Source organism: Podarcis liolepis, assembly GCF_965112155.1.
Source record: "Podarcis liolepis genome assembly, chromosome: 3".
NCBI lineage: Eukaryota > Metazoa > Chordata > Lepidosauria > Squamata > Lacertidae > Podarcis > Podarcis liolepis.
The window spans coordinates 118,305,785-118,325,264 of NC_139557.1; the positions used below are offsets into that span (position 1 = coordinate 118,305,785).

General features: G+C 42.1%; 2 protein-coding genes across 5 annotated transcripts in view; one reads left to right on the forward strand and one right to left on the reverse strand.

Annotated features, from left to right (window-relative positions):
- LOC310702760 (uncharacterized protein) overlaps window positions 1-19,480 on the reverse strand; it is a 151,042-nt gene that overhangs the window by 29,725 nt on the left and 101,837 nt on the right. The gene's annotated exons all lie outside the window — the stretch shown is intronic.
- Window positions 1-19,480, forward strand: part of LOC310702762 (uncharacterized protein) — a 71,563-nt gene that overhangs the window by 23,010 nt on the left and 29,073 nt on the right. The gene's annotated exons all lie outside the window — the stretch shown is intronic.

Consider the following 19,480-nt stretch of genomic DNA (forward strand, 5'->3'; position numbering starts at 1 on the left):
AAGTTGATAAATAGGTACTGCTACTGCAGCAGAAAGGTAAACAGTGTTTCCGTGCACTACTCTGGTTTTGCCAGAAGTGGCTTAGTCATGCTGACCACATGACCTGGAAAGACTGTCTGCAGACAGACGGGGGCTCCCTCAGTCAGTAAAGTGAGAGGAGCGCAGCAACCCCAGAGTTGTTCTCGACTGGTCTTAAATGTTAGGGGTCCTTTACCTTTACCTTTTTATATATATTTATTTACTGCATATTTACCTCTTTTGCGAAAACAAAACCACTCAATGGATATCACTTACCCCTGCAGCAGGTTCCGTTGCTGCCACAGGGGAACCCGTAAATTTCTCCATTGGCACAGTTTGTAGTTGCTGGGAATTGGCAGGTTCCTCCAAATAGTAAACAGAAAACTTGCCCTGTTAAAAAGAGAAGACAAGTAAAAAAAAAATTATGGGGCAAAGGGGTTGCCAACGACTTTTTTCCTAACCAGAACCGTGCGTATTTAATGGGATGACCAACTTTTACAGGCTTCTGCTGCCTCTCAACCTGCTAACTACTATTTCATTGGCCAACATTAGCAAGGGTCAGATTGGTCCTCCTTCTCTGCCAACACTCCAGCTGATTCTTGAACCTTGTAAGGGTGCTGGCACTTAGCTGCACCCAGCCACTTGGGTGGCGTATAAATCATAAAATGATGATGATGATTACTGCTCCTGGGAACTTTTCAGAACAGCTGCCAAACCTAAAATTTACATGTTGCTAATGGAAGGGGAGAAAAATGAGCAGATAATGCACCCACAGAACCACATAACTGGCCACTAAGTCAGCCTTCATTCCATTCTACTGAAGGTTTCCCTTTGCTTTCAACATCTGTGTTCAACAGGGCATATTATCTCTGCATTTCAACATTCCTTTCAACATCAAAATTACAGCTGTTCTGAGCTTCAGAAATACCTTGCCATTTGTTCCCTCTCTGATAATGATCTCCCCAGTAGTGTTGCCAATGTGTCTTCCTCAGCTCACACCCAACTGTGCTGGCTATAGAATTGCTCGGTTACCAGTCAGGTGAGAAGGGAGTAAGGCCCACCCATTTGCCCAGGGGGCACAATCTCTTCATTGGCTGTACTCATGGGATCCTGAGGTGGCAACTGTGGGCATTCTTTAACAAAGAAACTTTCTGGGTTAGGTCCACAATGGAATCCTCCATTAGATTTTTTTTCTCTCCATAGATCCAGGACCTCTGGAATTAGAAAGGACTTGGGGATCATGCACACTAACTCTTCCAAACTCACAGCAATATAAATGACGACCATGGAACATGCCTTGTGGCTCAAGTCAGCATCCTGAACATTTCTGCTTTTGCAAAATTCATGTATTCAAATTCAAATTCATTATTAAATAGGTTTTTAAATCCTTTCCTCCCCACCCCTTTTTAAGCAGCCAGATAGGATAGGAAGCTGCCAAGTCAGACTGTTGTTCCATCAAGCTCATAGCTGTCTACACTGACAGGCAGCAGTTCTTTAGCGTTGCCGACCAGGGAAATACCTGGAATTCAACCTGAGACCTTCTGCATTTGCAGCAGAGGCTCTCCCACCTGAGCTTCAGCTGCTCTCTTACCTGCAACAACGCGAAAGAGGATGAAGACCAGAGCAAAGCTCAGGTAAAGGAACCTCATTGCTGCAGTTTCTTCTGAGCTCTCTGCCAAAGGGAAGGCACTCTAAGGCAGAAGGAAGTGGAGTTTGGATGGAACAAGGAGGTTCTCTTTATTTATAGTGCTGTCGTGTCAAAAAGATGCTGAAACACACATTTGCGCGCCTGAGGGGGAAACACTGGAAGCAGGTATTTCCTGCAGCTCTCAGCATCTGAACCCTCCAGGCCCCTTTTCTCTTAACTCATCGTAGGCAATTTATTCATCGTGCAGACCATCCCACCCAAGATTTACCGGCAGAACAACCTTTCTCCTGCTTTTCTCTTTTCCGTATCAATTAACAGATTTCCCGTCATCTCACAAAAGCTGCTCCCAACTTCATGGCACCTGGATAGAAAGGAAGTGGAATTTTGGGTAACAGCTTGGCCATACTGCAGTTTGATGCAACCTCTTTCAATTGGACTGTTCGGTTCAGTTTGCTTTTCTCCTCCTCTGCATCTTTTTTGGATGCATTTTGCTTAACGTGCTTGTTTTTGTGATTTGTGTTGTTTTATGTCCTTTGCCCCCATTATATGCTTCCCCTCCAAAAAATCACATAAATCAATGATTTTTTTCCATTGTTCATAATATAAAAGCACAAACAAGAACACAAAATGCAAAAAAATAAATAAAATAAAACCAAAACTCAAAAGATGTGAGGAAACAAATGTTAGTAGAAACATTGTTTAAATTGTTTTGATCAGTTTACCTCTGCTTTTCATCCAAAAGCCTTCGAGAGTGGCTTATCCATAATTTAAAAACCAAAAAAATAACATGGCACACAAGCGAAAAAGAACAGGAAGGGAAGAGGAAAACAAAAACATGAATGCCTTACCAGTTTCTAGACAATCATGGCCCGCTGGCCCAGTTCAGGGCGAGGATGTGCCTGATTCAGCTTGGACTGCAGCAAAAGCAGATGCCATGAGCCCTACTTCCTGTCTTTCCCCAAGAGGCTGTCTGGTAGAACGGTCCATTAGGAGCTCCATCTTTCCTGCACTGCTTGCATCAAAGGATCATCTAGGATGGGAGCTACAGAACTGCATGGCTCTTCTGATGGGTGTGTGGAGCAGTGGGTTTTAGGGACTGGAAGATGTGGCAGGATTTCTCTCTTCCCATCAGATATTCTCACCTTTTCCCTGCCACCTTTAACTTCACAGTAGATCACAAGGTGAGCAACAAATTCTGCCCCCTTTGCCATTTAACATCTATATCAGTGGTTCTCAAAGGATGTGTTGTGCCACACTGGTGTGTCAGGAAAGGATGGATTGTGTGGCTGTGAGATTCAAGCACAGGGAAAGAAATATTTAGATATTTCAGTGTAGTATAGCATCAAAATCAGAAAAGAGAAAGGCTCCTTTGCGTTGATGAGATGAGAGCTTGTTTGTCACAAATTGGACTTAATATAAGCAAAAGCAAGCTCAGGCCTCTCATTGAGTTTCTATACATACTTAAGGTACATATGGAAATGGCTCATTAATAATTATATGTTGGACCTGATTCAGGTTCCTATGCAGCTGCATTGTTTTATATTTTGGGGGGGTTCCATGATCATATTATAAAGTAGTTGTGTTCTGTTATAAATCAAGCGCTGCGAGGAGTTTGTTTCTGCAGAGCACTCTTTTTTAAAAAAAAATAATTTTTATTAATTTTTCAACACAAATATACAGTCTTATCGAAATTTCCACAAATTTAACTCTATTTGGACTTCCTTCAGCTTCTCTGACAATCATCCATATTTGCCTCTCAATTACGCATTTCTTCTGTTTATATTGCCGTTAAACTTCCCTCCCACTTCTATTTCTTTTTAACAATATATCTCAGCTTTCACAGTGCTTCCTGAAACCCCACTAGCGTTGTTTGCACATCACATATATTTTTCAGATATTCAACAAATTACCCCCAGTCCTCAATGAACTTTTGGTCTCGAAGATATCTAATTTTCCCAGTTAGTCTGTCCAATTCTGCATAGTCTGTCAGTTTCAGTCTCCATTCTTCTATTGTGGGTATTTCCTCTTGCTTCCATTTCTGGGCCAGTAGAATTCTTGCTGCTGTAACTGCATATTGGAAAAGTTTACAGTCCTTTCTTCTTATTTCCTTTCCTGTAATCCCTAACAGAAAGGTCTCTGGTTTCTTTACAAATGTATATTTTAACATCTTTTTCATTTCATTATATATCATCTCCCAGAAACCCTTCACTTTCTTACAATCCCACCACATATGATAGAACGTTCCTTCTTTTTCCTTACATTTCCAACACTTATTACACGTCTTATACATTTTTGCTAATTTTACCAGTGTGATGTACCATCTGTAAAACATTTTCATGACATTTTCTTTTAATGTTGTACAAGCAGTGAATCTTAGATTTTCCTTCCATAGTTTTTCCCAATCCTCAAACTGTATATTATGACCAAAATCTCTGGCCCATTGTACCATTACCGATTTAACTTCTTCATCTTTCATATTCCATTACAACATTATTTTATACATTTTTGACAAAATTTTACAATCATTATTTATCACATCTGTCTGAAACTTTGAGTCTTTTTCTGCATAACCACTTTCTCTAATGTCTTTTTTAAACATTTCATTAACCAGAAAATAATGCAACCAATCATAAACATATTCTCTAACTTGTTCATATGGCTTTAGTTTCCATTTTCCTCCTTCTTTGGTTATCAATTCACCATATGTAATCCAATTACCTCTCATATTTATTTTCTTTACACTCATAACCTCTAATGGAGACAACCAGTGTGGAACTCTTGGTTCTAATAGGTTTTTATGCCTATCTCATATTTCTATTAGTGAACTCCAGAATATGTGGTTTCCAAAGCCTTTATGAATTTTCTTCTTTTCACACCATAGATACGCATGTCATCCAAATCTGTTATCAAATCCTTCTAAATCTAATAACTCCTTATTCGCTAATTTTATCCATTCTTTCCACCAGCAAAGACATGCTGCTTCGTAGTATAGTTTCAAATCCGGCAGGGCGAAGCCTTCTCTTTCCTTTGCATCCGTTAATAACTTAAATTTAATTCTTGGCTTCTTACCCTGCCAGATATATCTTGAGAGCACTCTTTGCCACTCTTTCAAAATTGCTACCCCCTTTATTATGGGGATAGTCTGAAACAAAAATAACATTTTTGGAAGGACACTCATTTTTATCATAGAAATTCTACCCCAGAAAGATAACTTCATTCTGCCCCACACCTCCAGATCTTTCCTTATTCCGTTCCAGACCGGTATATAATTATTCTGAAAAAAATCAATATTTTTAGGAGTTAACCAAATTCCTAGATATTTTACCTTTTTCACCACCTCTATCTCTGTTATCTGTTGCATTATTTCTATCATACTTTGATCCATATTTTTTGTGATTATTTTAGTTGTCTTCTTATTTAATCTGAACCCTGCCACATTTCCAAATTTCTCAATCTCGTCCAATACTTCTTTTACACTTTCTAATGGTTCTTCAATCGTTATTACCAGATCATCCGCAAAGGCTTTCACTTTATATTCATTCTGACCAACTGTCACCCCCTTTTATTAGTTCACTTTGTCTCATCGTCTTTAGAAAAACCTCTAGGACCGTTATAAATAGCAGTGGTGAGAGTGGACATCCCTGTCTAGTTCCTTTTGTTATTTTTATATCTTCTGTAATCACATTATTAACAATCAACTTTGCTTTCTGTTCTGTATAAATTGCCTTTATCCCGTTAAAGAACTCTATCCCCACATCCATATACTCCAAATTCTTCAACATAAAATCCCAAGCAATATTATCAAAGGCCTTTTCTGCATCTACAAACATTAATATAGCTTGTTTCTCATTCCTGGCAGTCAGATACTCCAAAATATTAATTACATTTCTTATATTATCTTTCATCTGTCTGCCTGGAAGGAAACCCGCTTGATCTTTATGAATAATTTCTTGTAATATCTTTTTCAGTCTGTTCACTAAAATCCCTGCAAATATTTTGTAGACTGTATTGAGCAGTGAAATGGGCCTATAATTTTTAACTTGTGTTAAGTCTGAGTCCTGTTTAGGGATAAATGTAATGAATGCTTCTTTCCATGTTTCCGGGATGTCTCTTTCTTTTAAAATGTTATTCATAACTTCTTTCAATGGTATCATCAAAACATCTCTCAATTCTTTATAGTAACCTGATGTAAATCCATCTGGTCCTGGGGCTTTCCCCCTTTTCAGTTCCTTTATAACCTCTTTTATCTCTTCGTTTTCTATTGGGGCATTCAGTTGGCCTTTCTTTTCTGCCGGGATCGTCTGCACCTTTTTTTCTTTCAAAAATCGTTCTGTTTTCCTCATATTATTTCTTTCTCTGTTTTTATATAATTGTCTGTAGAAATCCAAGAATCCTTTTCTGATTCCTGACGGATTATCAATCTCTTCTCCGTTTACAGTAATTTTATTAATTGTATTTTGCTCCTTTCTCTTTTTGATTTGCCATGCAAGCCATTTACCTGATTTGTTCGCGAATTCAAAGTTTTTTTGTCTTAACCTTTTAATATTCAGTTCTATTTCTTTATTTATGATCATTGCAAATTGTGTTTGCAAGGTCTTAATCTCTTGTTTTATTTTTGAATTATTTGGTTTTTTAATTAATTTTTGTTCATTGTCCATTATCTGCTTTAAGATTTCTTTTCTCCCTTTTTCTCTGTTCTTATTCTTCAATGAATTCTGTTGAATAAAAAAACCTCTCATCACTGCCTTGCTTGCGTCCCATACTACGCTCATCTTCGTACCTTTATTACTATTATCCCCAAAATACTCAGTTAATTTCTTTTGTGCTTTTTCTATAATTTTTTGATCGTTGAAGAGGTAATAATTAATTCTCCATCTAAAAGTTCTTTCCTCAAGTCCTTTCAGTTCCATTTTTATTGGATTGTGATCCGAAATTATTTTTGGTTGAATCTCAATTTGTAAAATTATTGGCGTCAGTTCATTCGAGACCCATATTTGGTCTATTCTTGACATTGACCGATTCGGTTCAGAAAAAAAAAGTGAATTGTTTTCCCAGTGGATGTCTGAGTCTCCAAATATCGATCAAATTGTAATTCTTAACCATAGAAAAAAAGGTCTTAGGTAATTTTCCTTCTTTACTTAATCCATCTCTTAGTCTGTCCATTTGCAATGAAACCACTCCATTCATGTCTCCCATTACTATAATTTTCTTATCCATAAACTCAAATAGTTTTTCTTCTAAAATTTTATAAAAATCAGTCTTATTTCCATTAGGCACATAGATCCCGACAATTATCAAACTTTCGCCCTGCCATTTGATCCGTACTGCTATAATCCTTCCCTCTTCATCTTTGAAGATTTGTTGTGATTCAATTTTACTTTTAATATATAGAACTACCCCTCTTTTTTTCTCTTTGTCTGAAGATACAAATTCATTTCCTAATCTTTTATTAATCAAATTTTTCCTGTTTCCTTGCGACGTGTGTCTCTTGTAAACATATAATGTCCAGATTTTACTTTTTTTAAAATTGTTTGATTTTATTCCATTTCCCCCCCTCATTCATCCCATTAATATTCCAATTCCATAATTTTAGCGCCATGGTAATTTTCAATTAAATAAATTTGGTTTACTTTTTACTCTTTTATACTTTATCTGTCTCTTCTTCCTCCTCCTCTTCTTCTTTTTCTGCCTTTTTCCATTCTCTTCTTCTTTCCCCCCCGATTCTGATTCTTCCTTGGCACCTGCTCCTTTTTCTGCTCCTTTGTCTTCTTCAACTTCTCCATCTTCTGCTTTTAGCTCTTTATACCTTCTCAGAAACTTCCCTGTTTCTTCTGGACTCATCAATCTGCGCTTTTTACTTTTGTAAAAAAAAGAAATTCCCTCTGGAAATTCCCATTTGAATTCAATGTTGTTTTTCTTAAGAACCTGCACCAATGGTTTGTATGGGTCTCTTTGTTTCAATAGTCTTATTGGTATGTTTTTAAAGATGATTATGTGACATCCATCTATGTAAAGTCTTTTCTCTCTATTCTTCTGTAATATCAAATTTCTCATTTCCATATCCTTGAAAGTGATTAAACACTCTCCTGGAAATTTTCTTGTTTTAGTTGTTCTTACTCTCATTCTAAATACATTTTGTACTGTTTTAGCTACCTCTTCTATTGGTAACGCCATCCATTGGGCTAATTCCGATATCAGTCTTTCTTTAATATTTTCATTCTCTATCTCCGGGATGACTCGCAACCTCAGGTTAATTTGCCTCTATCTCAATTCATTCATGGCAATCGCATCTTTAATTTCTTCTTTTGATTTATTTAATTCCAACATCTCCACTCTGATCCTCTCTTCCTCTCGCCTCACTTCCTTCATTTCTTGTTTCATCTTCTTAAATCCCTCCTCTAATGAATGAGTTCTCTTAGATACCTTTTATTTGTCCTTTAAGCTCATTTACTGTCTCATCAATTTTTTTATCCATTTTCCCAATCTTATTGTCTACTGATTCTAGTTTTGATTCTAAGTTCTTTTCACTTTGTTTTATTTCAGCAAACATCCTCAAAATTTCTGCTTTAAAATCTGCTTCTTGTTTAGACCCTTTCCTCTCTGCTGGTGTCCCCCCCATCCGCCCCTTTCTTTTGCTGGTGTGTCATCTTTGTTAAATGTTCTAACAGTCCTCAAATAATAATTAAATCCAATTTTTACACTTTGTCGATTTTCCAATTTATAATTATAAAATATGGTTTATCAGTTTTCAGCCCAACCATAACTTTGGGAGATGATGAGGAGTAGGAGATCAAGGCAAAAACCAAACCAAAACAAAACAAATCTTCTTGCCACCAATTAGGCTATTCCTCCGAATAAGTTGATTCCCTGAAAACCGTCCAAAAAAATTTATATTCCAAATATATTCCAGATATTCCTCCATAGAGCCAAGACTTCTTGCCACATTAATCCAAAGGTACCTCCTGGAAGGGAGAGTAGCTTAAATCTAAATTAGTTTCAATGTCCACCACTCAGCCAGATTATTTAAATAAGAAGGAAATAAAAATATTAACGTAGGCCCAAAGGAGAAGGAGTTTCCAAAAATCTTCCCAAAAAACCCTTTCCCCAAATTATATCCAATTGGTAACATTTCCAAAAATTGTATCCAGATGTCAAAACTCCAGAGGTGAAATTCCAAAAAAGAGAAAAAGAAAGCAATGAAAACAAGCACAGATCACTTACCAGTACTAAAGAGGCACAAGTCACTTCTCAATATTATATCCCTTCACCGAGAAGAAAAACAAGAAAAACAAGTTGTAGTATCTCATTCCTTCCACTAGGGTAACAGATCCCCCCTGTAATATATGCAGTTTAAAAGTTTAAAAGTTCCCAATTCAGAAAAAAGGGGGCATTCCCAATTGCAAATAATACTGTACTTAAATGGCAGAGGTGGCTATAATCCTTTTTGGTAATAAAGACTCAAAGAATAAAGTCTAAAAAACCTTTGTTCGCTGTTTCCACCAAACCGCCATTCCAACAAGGTATTAATAATGGAGTCGGAAGCTCCTTTTCCATTTTGCAGTTCAAAGTGAAAGTAAAAAAAAACTTTAATCCTCTGTGTTCCCCTCCATTACATCAAAGACTTCAGACTTCCTCAATCTTAAATTTTTGTTCTCCCTTTTGGCTTTAACAGTCCCTTAATACTTTGTAACTTCTTAAAAAGTTACTTTTTAGTAAAGTTCATGGAGAGAAAAGAAACAATAACCGCCAGTGGCAACTCACTTTTCCTTTCCAGCTTTGCGTGCTGCGTTGCGTCTGTCCTGATTCCAGATGACAACTGAACTCCAAACTTTTCTCTCTGTGCTTCGAATCCTTCCTTAAATTATTGCCACAGAATTATAATCCAATTTGGTCTGAATTTCTTTTATTTGAGAATGGAGCGCTTCTCTTGCAAGCTCGGGGCTTTGCTATTCAGATGTAGAAAACGTCTTCCCATAGCCCGCTGACCTGCTCCGCCGTTCTCTTTGCTCCTTTTGGAGTTACCTGACAGCCGGGTGGGCTGCTCCTGGCTTTGCTGGGAACCTGCCACTCTGGATATCCCCCCAGAGATTAAATTTGGGGGATACTGTGCCCTGTAGCACCCCTTTTCATCTGAAATAGCATGGGATTCTCCTCACGGAAAAATCCCCGCTTGCGGCAGGATCGCGCTCCACCGGAAGTCCCCCTCTACAGAGCACTCTTTAGTGAAACAGCAGTGTTGAGATGATAGGAAATCTCCAGCAAAGACATTGAAACCTAGGACAATGAATCGCAGGCTGAGACTGAGACTGAGGAGCCCATAGCGGTCAAGGGTTCGGAAGCTGAATGCCTGCAGTTCTTTGAAGAGGCCAGTTGTGATGACGATGACACTAAGGATCTTGATGTTTTGATGGTGAAATGGTGGAATGTCTTTGGCTTGGAACCAGGAGAAAAAGTAGCACCAAGAGTAATACCAAGAGTGGTACCTCGAGTTACAAACACTTCAGGTTACAGACTCCGCTAACCCGGAAGTAGTACCTTGGATTAAGGACTTTACCTCAGGATGAGAACAGAAATCGCACACCTGAGGTGCAGCAGCAGCTGGAGGCCCCATTAGCTAAAGTGGTACCTCAGATTAAGAACAGTTTCGGGTTAAGAGCGGACCTCCGGAATGAATTAAGTATGTAACCAGAGGTACCACTGTATCTCGAATGGCCTACTAGGCGACCAAATCGGCTCCCGATCGCTGCAAACCTGGAAGCAGGTCTTCCTGTTCGCGAATGTTTTTCAGAAGCCAAAATTTCAACATGGCTTCCGCTGCTTCCAATTGCATGTAGGAAGCTCCTGCAGCCAATCAGTGGCCGCGCCTTGGCTTTTGAACGTTTCCTGGAGTCGAACAGGGTCCTGAAACAGATTAAGTTTTAAACAGATTAAGATCTAAGGTCCGACTGTACATCAAATTCAAAGCTGAAGAAGAAAATAACTAAAACAAAAGAAGAAGAAAAAAAGTATTGAAGAGAAAATGTAAAAAAAACCACAAGCATTGTGTTTACTGAACATGGGTAGTTAACCAGTGGTCACCCACGCAAAAATCTGTCCACGACGAAGCAGAAGATGATGATGACAGTGATGGAATCAGTCTCAACAAAGCAAAATAGCAGCTTCCAGAAGAGGACAAATTTGACAAAGAAGAATATAGGAAGAATTCCTATATTCAGAAAGAAAAGGCAGCAAGAAGAGAAGCCAGAAGCAGTGAAAATGGTGATGAATTTGATCCAAGCATCCTTCCAGACACTGACAGATATACAGACTCAGACCAAGAGGCTGATCCAGAAAGCCACGGTGGACAAGAGACATTCTGGTGGAAGCGCATCAGCAATAGAAACAGCGCCAAGAGGAAAGAAGACTACGCAAAGAGGACTTGTTTGCAACGATAGATAAAGGCCTTTCCCTTGTGGAAGATGAAGCATTAGTAGTAGTAGTAATAATAATAATAATAATAATAATAATAATAATAATAATAATAATAATTTATTATTTATACCCCGCCCATCTGGCTGGGCTTCCCCAGCCACTCTGGGCGGCTTCCAAATAAATATTAAAATACTGTAATGCATCAAACATTAAAAGCTTCCCTAAACAGGGCTGCCTTCAGATGTCTTCTAAAAGTCTGGTAGTTGTTGTTCTCTTTGACATCTGGTGGGAGGGTGTTCCACAGGGAGGGTGCCACTGCTGAGAAGGCCCTCTGTCTGGCACCCTGTAACTTGGCTTCTTGCAGTGAGGGAACCACCAGAAGGCCCTCAGTGCTGGACCTCAGTGTCCAGGTAGAACCATGTGGGGGGAGAAGCTCCTTCAGATATACTGGACCGAGACCGTTTAGGGCTTTAAAGGTCAGCACCAACACTTTGAAATGTGCTTGGAAACACATTGGGAGCCAATGTAGGTCTTTCAAGACCGGTGTTATGTGGTCTCGGCGGCCGCTCCCAGTCACCAGTCTAGCTGCCACATTCTGGATTAGTTGTAGTTTCTGGGTCACCTTCAAAGGTAGCCCCAAGTAGAGCGCATTGCAGTAGTTCAAGTGGGAGATAACCAGAGCATGCACCACTCTGGCAAGGCAGTCCGCAGGCAGATGGGGTCTCAGCCTGCGTACCAGATGGAGCTGGTAAACAGCTGCCCTGGACACAGAATTGACCTGTGCCTCCATGGACAGCTGTGAGTCCAAAATGACTCCCAGGCTGTGCACCTGGTCCTTCAGGGGCACAGTTACCCCATTCAGGACCAGGGAGTCCTCCACACCTGCCCACCTCCTGTCCCCCAAAACAGTACTTCTGTCTTGTCAGGATTCAACCTCAATCTGTTAGCCGCCATCCATCCTCCAACTGCCTCCAGACACTCACACAGAACCTTCACCGCCTTCACTGGTTCTGATTTCAAAGAGAGGTAGAGCTGGGTATCATCCAAATACTGATGAACACCCAGCCCAAACCCCCTGATGATCTCTCCCAGCGGCTGCATGTAGATGTTGAAAAGCATAGGGGAGAGGACAGAACCCCGAGGCACCCCACAAGTGAGAGTCCAGGGTTCTGAACACTCTTCCCCCACCACCACTTTCTGAACACAACCCAGGAGGAAGGAGCAGAACCACTGTATGACAGTGCCCCCAGCTCCCAGCCCCTCAAGAAGGTCCAGAAGGATGTTATGGTCGATGGTATCAAAGGCCACTGAGCGATCCAGCAGAACTAGGAAACAGCTCTCACCTTTGTCCCTAGCCCGCCAGAGCCCGACCAGTGTGACCAAGGCAGTTTCAGTCCCATGATGAGGCCTGAATCCCGACTGGAAGGGTCCAAATGGTCTGCTTCTTCCAGGCGTGCCTGGAGTTGTTCAGCAACCACTCGCTCAGTCACCTTGCCCAAGAATGGAAGATTTGAGACTGGGCGTAGTCAGCCATTGTGGCCGCATCTAAAGATGGTGTTTTTTAAAGAAGCTGTTTAATAACCACCTCTTTCAGTGGGACCAGGAAGGCTCCCTCACGGAGGGAAGCATTCACCACCCCATGAAGCCCATCGCCTTTTACATCTGCTCAACAACCAAAGATAATTTTTCCCCTTCCCACTCTTATTTCAAAACTATTTTTTGTCTTTGTATCAGAAAGGGACCTGGCCAATTTGCTTGCCAATAAATATTACTGCAAACATTTCTGAGATCATGGTCTTTCCAACAAGTGGCTCTTGTCCAGATTTTTTAATTGTCTTACCTTAAATGTTGTCAGGATCCTATGCCCTTTTAAAATGGGGGGGGGTGTTGGGGGTTATTGGGTTGTTGTGCTGTTGATAACGTATTTTGTGGTTTTATATTTTGATTTTATCTTGTGAGCCTCCCTCAGGCCTCTGGGTATAAAAAGGTAAAGGTACCCCTGCCTGTACGGGCCAGTCGTGTCTGACTCTGGGGTTGCACGCCCATCTCGCTTAAGAGGCCGGGGGCCAGCGCTGTCCAGAGACACCTCCGGGTCACGTAGCCAGCGTGACAAGTTGCATCTGGCGAGCCAGCGCAGCACACGGAAACGCCGTTTACCTTCCCGCTAGTAAGCGGTCCCTATTTATCTACTTGCACCCAGGGGTGCTTTCAAACTGCTAGGTTGGCAGGCGCTGGGACCGAGCAACGGGAGCGCACCCCGCCGCGGGGATTCAAACCGCCAACCTGACGATCGGCAAGTCCTAGGTGCTGAGGTTTTACTACTATTACTACTGCTGCTGCTACTACTACTAATAATAATAATTCCCAATGTATTTCTGATCGATAAAATAAATTCAGTGTGGCATGAGCAAATTTTTATTCTGTTCAGCTTGGAAAAGAGGAGACTGGGAGGAGATGTCATAGCTCGTTTTCTCCTGCTCTGGACTCAAAGAAATTGATTCAAATTACAAGGAATGAGAATCCGACTAAACATATGGAAAAACTATTTGACATTAAGAGCTATTCAACCATGGAAGAGTCTCCCTCAGCAGCCTGTGGACTTGGAGGTTTTTATTTTTATGTATAATATTTATTGGCATTTTCATTTCAAAAAAACCCAAAACAAAATACCATACAGTTTTTACATTTCTTATCATCACCTATATTTTGACTCTCTCTCGTCATAGAGTTCCCTCCATTCCTCCAAACTGACTTTCTAACTTCAGATTGTAATTCCATCCACATTTTCCCCATCTACCTTTCTTTTTACTTTCATATTCCTTATAATTGTAAATAAGCTTCTACTTTTGACTAGCAAACCTTTAAATCAGTCCTGTTAGTGTTGTTAAATGTTTACAATGTTCTTTCAAATACATAATAAAATTGCTCCAGTCTTTTTCAAACTCTTGGTCTCGCTGGTCTCGAACCTTTCCTGACAATTGACTTGGAGGATTTTAAGCAGAGGTTGGATGTCCACCTATCATGGATGCTTTGGCGGAGATTCCTGCATTGCAGGGGCTGGTTTGGATGACTTGGGGTCCCTTCCAACTCTGCAATTCTATCATTCTATGATTCTAAGAAGACTTGTTCCCAGCATCTAACTGAATAATGTGATCTGTGATTCAATACATGTGAAAACAGTAGTGATGCCCTTCAGCTGAGGGACCTGATCCTGTTGTTGAGGAGCAGGGGAAGCAGTGTCATTTTTCTGGGAAGGAGCAGATGAAGTTCCTTCCTCCACCAGGAATAGCTCTTGCTGGGAAGGAGGAGGTGTGGTGTGTTTCTGCTGAAGGAATTGTTATTGCTGGGATACAGTAGAAGACGTGCCTTTCTACACAGGGACTTGTTGACTTGAATGCTGACAGTTGCAGGAAATACCTGTTTGCAGCATTTCCCCCTCAGGCGCGCAAATGTGTGTTTCAGCATCTTTCTGGCACGGCAACACTCTAAGTAAAGAGAACCTCCTTGTTTCATCCAACTTCCTTCTGCCTTAGAGTGCCTTCCCTTTGGCAGAGATCTCAGAGGAAACTGCAGCGATGAGGTTCCTTTTCCTGAGCTTTGCTCTGGTCTTCATCCTCTTCCACATTGTTGCAGGTAAGAGGGAAGCTCAAACTTGGGGGGGGGGGGAGAGCTGTAGTGCATGCAGAAGGTCTCAGGTTCAATCCCTCTGCCAGAAATCTGGGAAACTGCTTTGTAGCTCAGACCAACCCATCTATTTTGGTTTCTCTCACTTCAGCATTGAGATCTGTTCACCACATTTTTGCACCAGTTTGTAATTTTGTGGGAGGAAAACCCTTGTGAATATCAGGGGACAGGGACGCGGACTTATAAAAAATATTGGGGGGGCCGGGAAAGCTCATGAATAATAAATAAGCTCATGAATATGCAAATAAAGTGGCGCCGCCTCCTCGTGAGCGAATAGGGGAGAGCGTGCTGCGCCTATTAATCAGCTCCAAGGACCTTCTGCTAGGGAGGGAGGGAGGGAGGGAGGGAGGGAGGGAGGGAGGGAGGGGAGCCCTGGATCGCCCTCTGTTTCTGTCTTGCAAGAAACAAGGAAACAGGAGGAAACATTGTATCCGCTGTTGCTACATTTTGTAGCGCGCTTCTTCCCCGCTTTCTGCTCTCGGTTTCTTGTGCTCTCCTGGCGGATCGCGCGCTCCAGACACGGGGCTGCTGCTTCCTGACTTCGGATTGGCTGCCTCTCACCTTGGACGATGCCCATTGGTCAGCGATGGTTCTTTGAGAAATCCTGATGTTTCATTGAGGGGTTTCGGGACTCCATTGAAGGGTTTACAAGCCTCTTCGCTGCAGATCACTAGGAGGGGAGTTTATAGGTGGAGGGGCCCACTCTGGCTCGTCGTCCTGCGTGGGTGAATGGGATTTGGGGTGTTTGGATGGCCTCTTAGTCCCGGCTGTATCAACAGCTCGAGGGGTGAAAGGCCCGGAGGGGTCGCCTGAGGTTTCTCTCACCCGACAAGGCTGCTTTGTTGTCTCTGCAAGGCCGTCCTCCGGGCGGTCCTTCTCCTCCTTCATTTCAACCCCTCATCCCCAGGGCCTGAGCAGGGGATCCCACCCCCTACTCTCTATCAATGAAACAGGTTTCATATCTATTTGATGCAAATGTATCCAGCTTGCCTGTGGGGCAGGTGGGGGAACGTAAGGGAACACTCTTGCTGGCCCCACGGCCTCCTCCGACGCTGGAACAGCTATGCAGCGATCCCAGGAAGGGGTCCTGGTGTTCTGGGACTCACAGCTGCTCTCTTGTGAGCACCCGGTCTAGCAGAGTAAAAGAGGTGAGGAGGTATCTGGCCAAAGGAAATTGGGTGGAGCTTTTGCTCGGGAGGGAGGGCAGGAGGCATGCAGCCCGACCCTCCCTGTGCATTTTGGGCTGGGGGAGGGGCGGCAATGGCGCTCTGCTGGAGGGGCGCCGGAGATTATTGGGGGGGCGGAGCCCCCCCAAACGAATTTTTGACGGGGCTCGGGCCCCCTCAAGCCCCATGGAGTCGGCGCCTATGTCAGGGGAGGACACAAATGGGAAATTATTTCTGAGGCTCGGAACAGCTGTAATTCTGACTGACAGGTTTTGAAAGCAAAGAGGAACCTTCAGAAAAATGGGATGAAGGATGAAATAGAGGCCAACTATGTGGGTCTTTCAGTACTTTATCTGCTAATTTTTCTCCCCTTCCATAAACAACCTGTAAATTTAGGCTTGGAAGCTGTTCAGATCAGATCCCAGGAGCAATAGTAATTATTATTATTATTATTATTATTATTATTATTATTATTATTATTATTATTATTTATGCCCCATCTGTCAGGCTGGAGGCAGCTGAGTGTCAGCACCCTTACAAGGTTCAGGAATCAGCTGGTTTGTCTGTGTCCCAACTTCACCGAAATTCCTGCTATTGTGCTCAGGTCCTTCTTGCAGGTAGAGGCTGGATCAAAGCACATCGAAAAAGGTTTCAGGGAAGTGTGTTGTAAGCCGCATAATGGGAAATCAAGTTGGTGAAAGTTGGAACTCTACAGCACCATCTGGTGTCCCAGTGTTATATTGCATTTAAAACTAATGTAGCTGAGTCCAGAGGCAGATTTAGGGCAGTGTGACCCATTCCCACACACAGGTCGCCAAGCCAAGGGGCATCTTCCCACCTCCCACCCAAAGCCTTTCAGGGGGTTGGAGTAGACGACCAACTCTACAATGCTATGATTCTAAGTGCTCGCTTTGGGTAAGCAGGGCACCAGGCATTGGGAAGGAGGTGTGAGGGCTCTGGCAGGGTCCTATGGCTCTCCCATCTTCTTCCCTACATCTGGGACAGTGCTAACTAGGCTTTGGGAAGGAGGTGGGAAGACTCTAGGACAGGCTCAGGTTGTAAATGTGTGAATAAATCCTATTTCTAAAAGTCACCAACAGTCTCCGCCAGGTCGTCTACACTGAAAGGCAGCAGTTCTTCGGGGTTTCCATCCAGGGAAATAGCTGGGATTGAATCTGAGACCTTCTGCATTTGTAGCAGATGCTCCCCCACTGAGCTTGAACTGCTCTCTTACTTGCAACAACGGGGAAGAGGATGAAGACCAGAGCAAAGCTCAGGTAGAGGAATTTCAGGGCTGGAGTTTCCTCTGAGATCTCTACCAAAGGGAAGGTGCTCTAAGGCAGAAGGAAGTGGAGTTTGGATGGGAAAGGGAGGTTCTCTTTACTTATAGTGTTGTTGTGCCAAAATAAATTGCCTATGCAACCTATTTATCTTGGAGAGCTTCCTAAGTTTTACCTGAAGAACAACCTTTCTCATGCTGTTTTCTTTCCATATCAATTAATAGATTTCCTGTCATCTCACAAAAGCTGCTGCTAAATTGACAGCACCTGGATAAAACGGAAGTGGAATTTTGGGTAACAGCTTGACTGTAATGCAGTTTGATGCAACCTCTTTTGGTTGGACTGTTCAGTTCAACTGCAATTGCAAAGACCAGAACAAAGTTCAGGTAAGGGAACCTCATGCCTAAAATTTTCCCCGAGATCTCTGCTGAAGGGAAAGTGCTCTAAGGCAGAAGTCTTCTTTGGATGAAACAATAAGGTTCTCTTTACTTACAGTGCTGCAGAGCCAAAGAGATGTTGAAACATACATTTGACATCCTATCAGAAGGTGGGATAACTTCTGTAATTCTGGGATGTCCAGGTCAAATCACAACTGCTGATAGATATGCAGTCTCCCTGTGACCCTCTGATCATTGTTGGACTACAATTCCCATCATACATGAATTGCAATTCCTACAATCCCTGATTTATTCTGTGTGGGTTGATCCCAAAAGAAGATGGTAATTAAATTATAAGCAGCACTGGGATGAGGTGAGCCCATTCATGGGAGCCACTGACACTATCTCGCTATCACACCCACACCCTTTCCTCAGTTCATTTCACTGTCCCCAAAATGGTTTCCTACCATAGTTTCTCCTTCCCACTGCTAATATCTTTCTCAACGACCTATAGGCACTCACAAGGCAGTAGCTTCTGAATAATCAGCTCCATTTAGGTCATGGCTTCAGTCTGGGTTGAGTTCAGCCTATCCCACCCGTGTTCACATAAACAACTTGGCAACAAAACCCAAGCTCTGCCTGGGTGCATGAAAAGCAATGGCTGCAGTTATCTGCTCCTGGGACTCGGGGTGAGGTCTTCTGTCAAGAGGGATATTGGGCAGATATGATGCACTTCCACTGGAGGTGGGTCATATTAAGCTGTAGATTCTTTCTTTAAAAAATGAAAAAAATACAAATTTTCAATTGCAGTTTAAGATGTGTTTAATTAGATGATCATCTCAGTAGACTGATCTTTATTTCATTGCCTGCTTTCACAAATCAATTGATCAGGCCCACTTCCACAACTAAGATCCAGAAGAATCAGCGTAGCAATCAGGCATTCACACCTATGGATGTGGGCTGCTCACTGATGTCACTCATCTGGAAGTGCTTTCAAATTAAAATTGAAAAAGATTGGGAAGAAAAGGGAGAAAAGGTGAAAATCGGTGTGCAAAGACCAAAGCCTTTAAGGAACGGAAAAGTTTTTAAATCCTGCAAGCAATTCTGCCCCCCCCCTTGGTAGAAAAGGGGGTATTTGTTTATTTATTATCACTTTGGGAAGCTAGGAAATACAATTGGGACCTCCCCATTTGGCAACGGACCACCAGGGAGGGAAGACTAGTCTCCATTAGGACGTCACAATGGAAGAGGAAACATTCAATCTCCATTTCCACTGACTTGGCTACAAACTTTCCTGTGCTGCCTGTCTACATTCTAAATTGGCTAAAACGTGTCCCCCTTCCTCAGAATAAGGGGAGAATTGGAAAATTTTCTCTTTGCCATTTTTGTCTTTGGCATTCAGCGAGTTTGGAAGATTAAGGAAGCTGCCTCTGGGCTGGCTGTCGTGGGATTGGTGGAGGGAACTTGTTTTTCTCCTTTATTGTGCCAGACTGTGAGACTGACCTTGACATTCTTAAGCTATTATGAGTTCAGAAAGGCTGAGATGTGGCTCCAAAGCTCCACAATTTGAGGAGTCGGTGATGTCAATGTTAACTGACATTAAAGAAGGTTTGGATTGTAATAGAGCAAGCATAGATAATTTGGGGGGACAGATTGAACATTCAAGTACCGACTTGAAAGACGTGAAAAAGGAAATAACCACACATGACACAAGGTTGGCATAGCTGGAGACTGTTAGCGTGCCAGACTTGGAACGGTTGCAGTATGAAAATGCTAATTCGATCACCTTCCTTCAGTTGAAAGAAAAAGAATCGTATTTGAGATTGAGGGGGGTCCCCTTTCTGGAAGAAGAAAAACTCAGAGAATCTCTGATAGGATTTTTTGTGGAATGTTGGG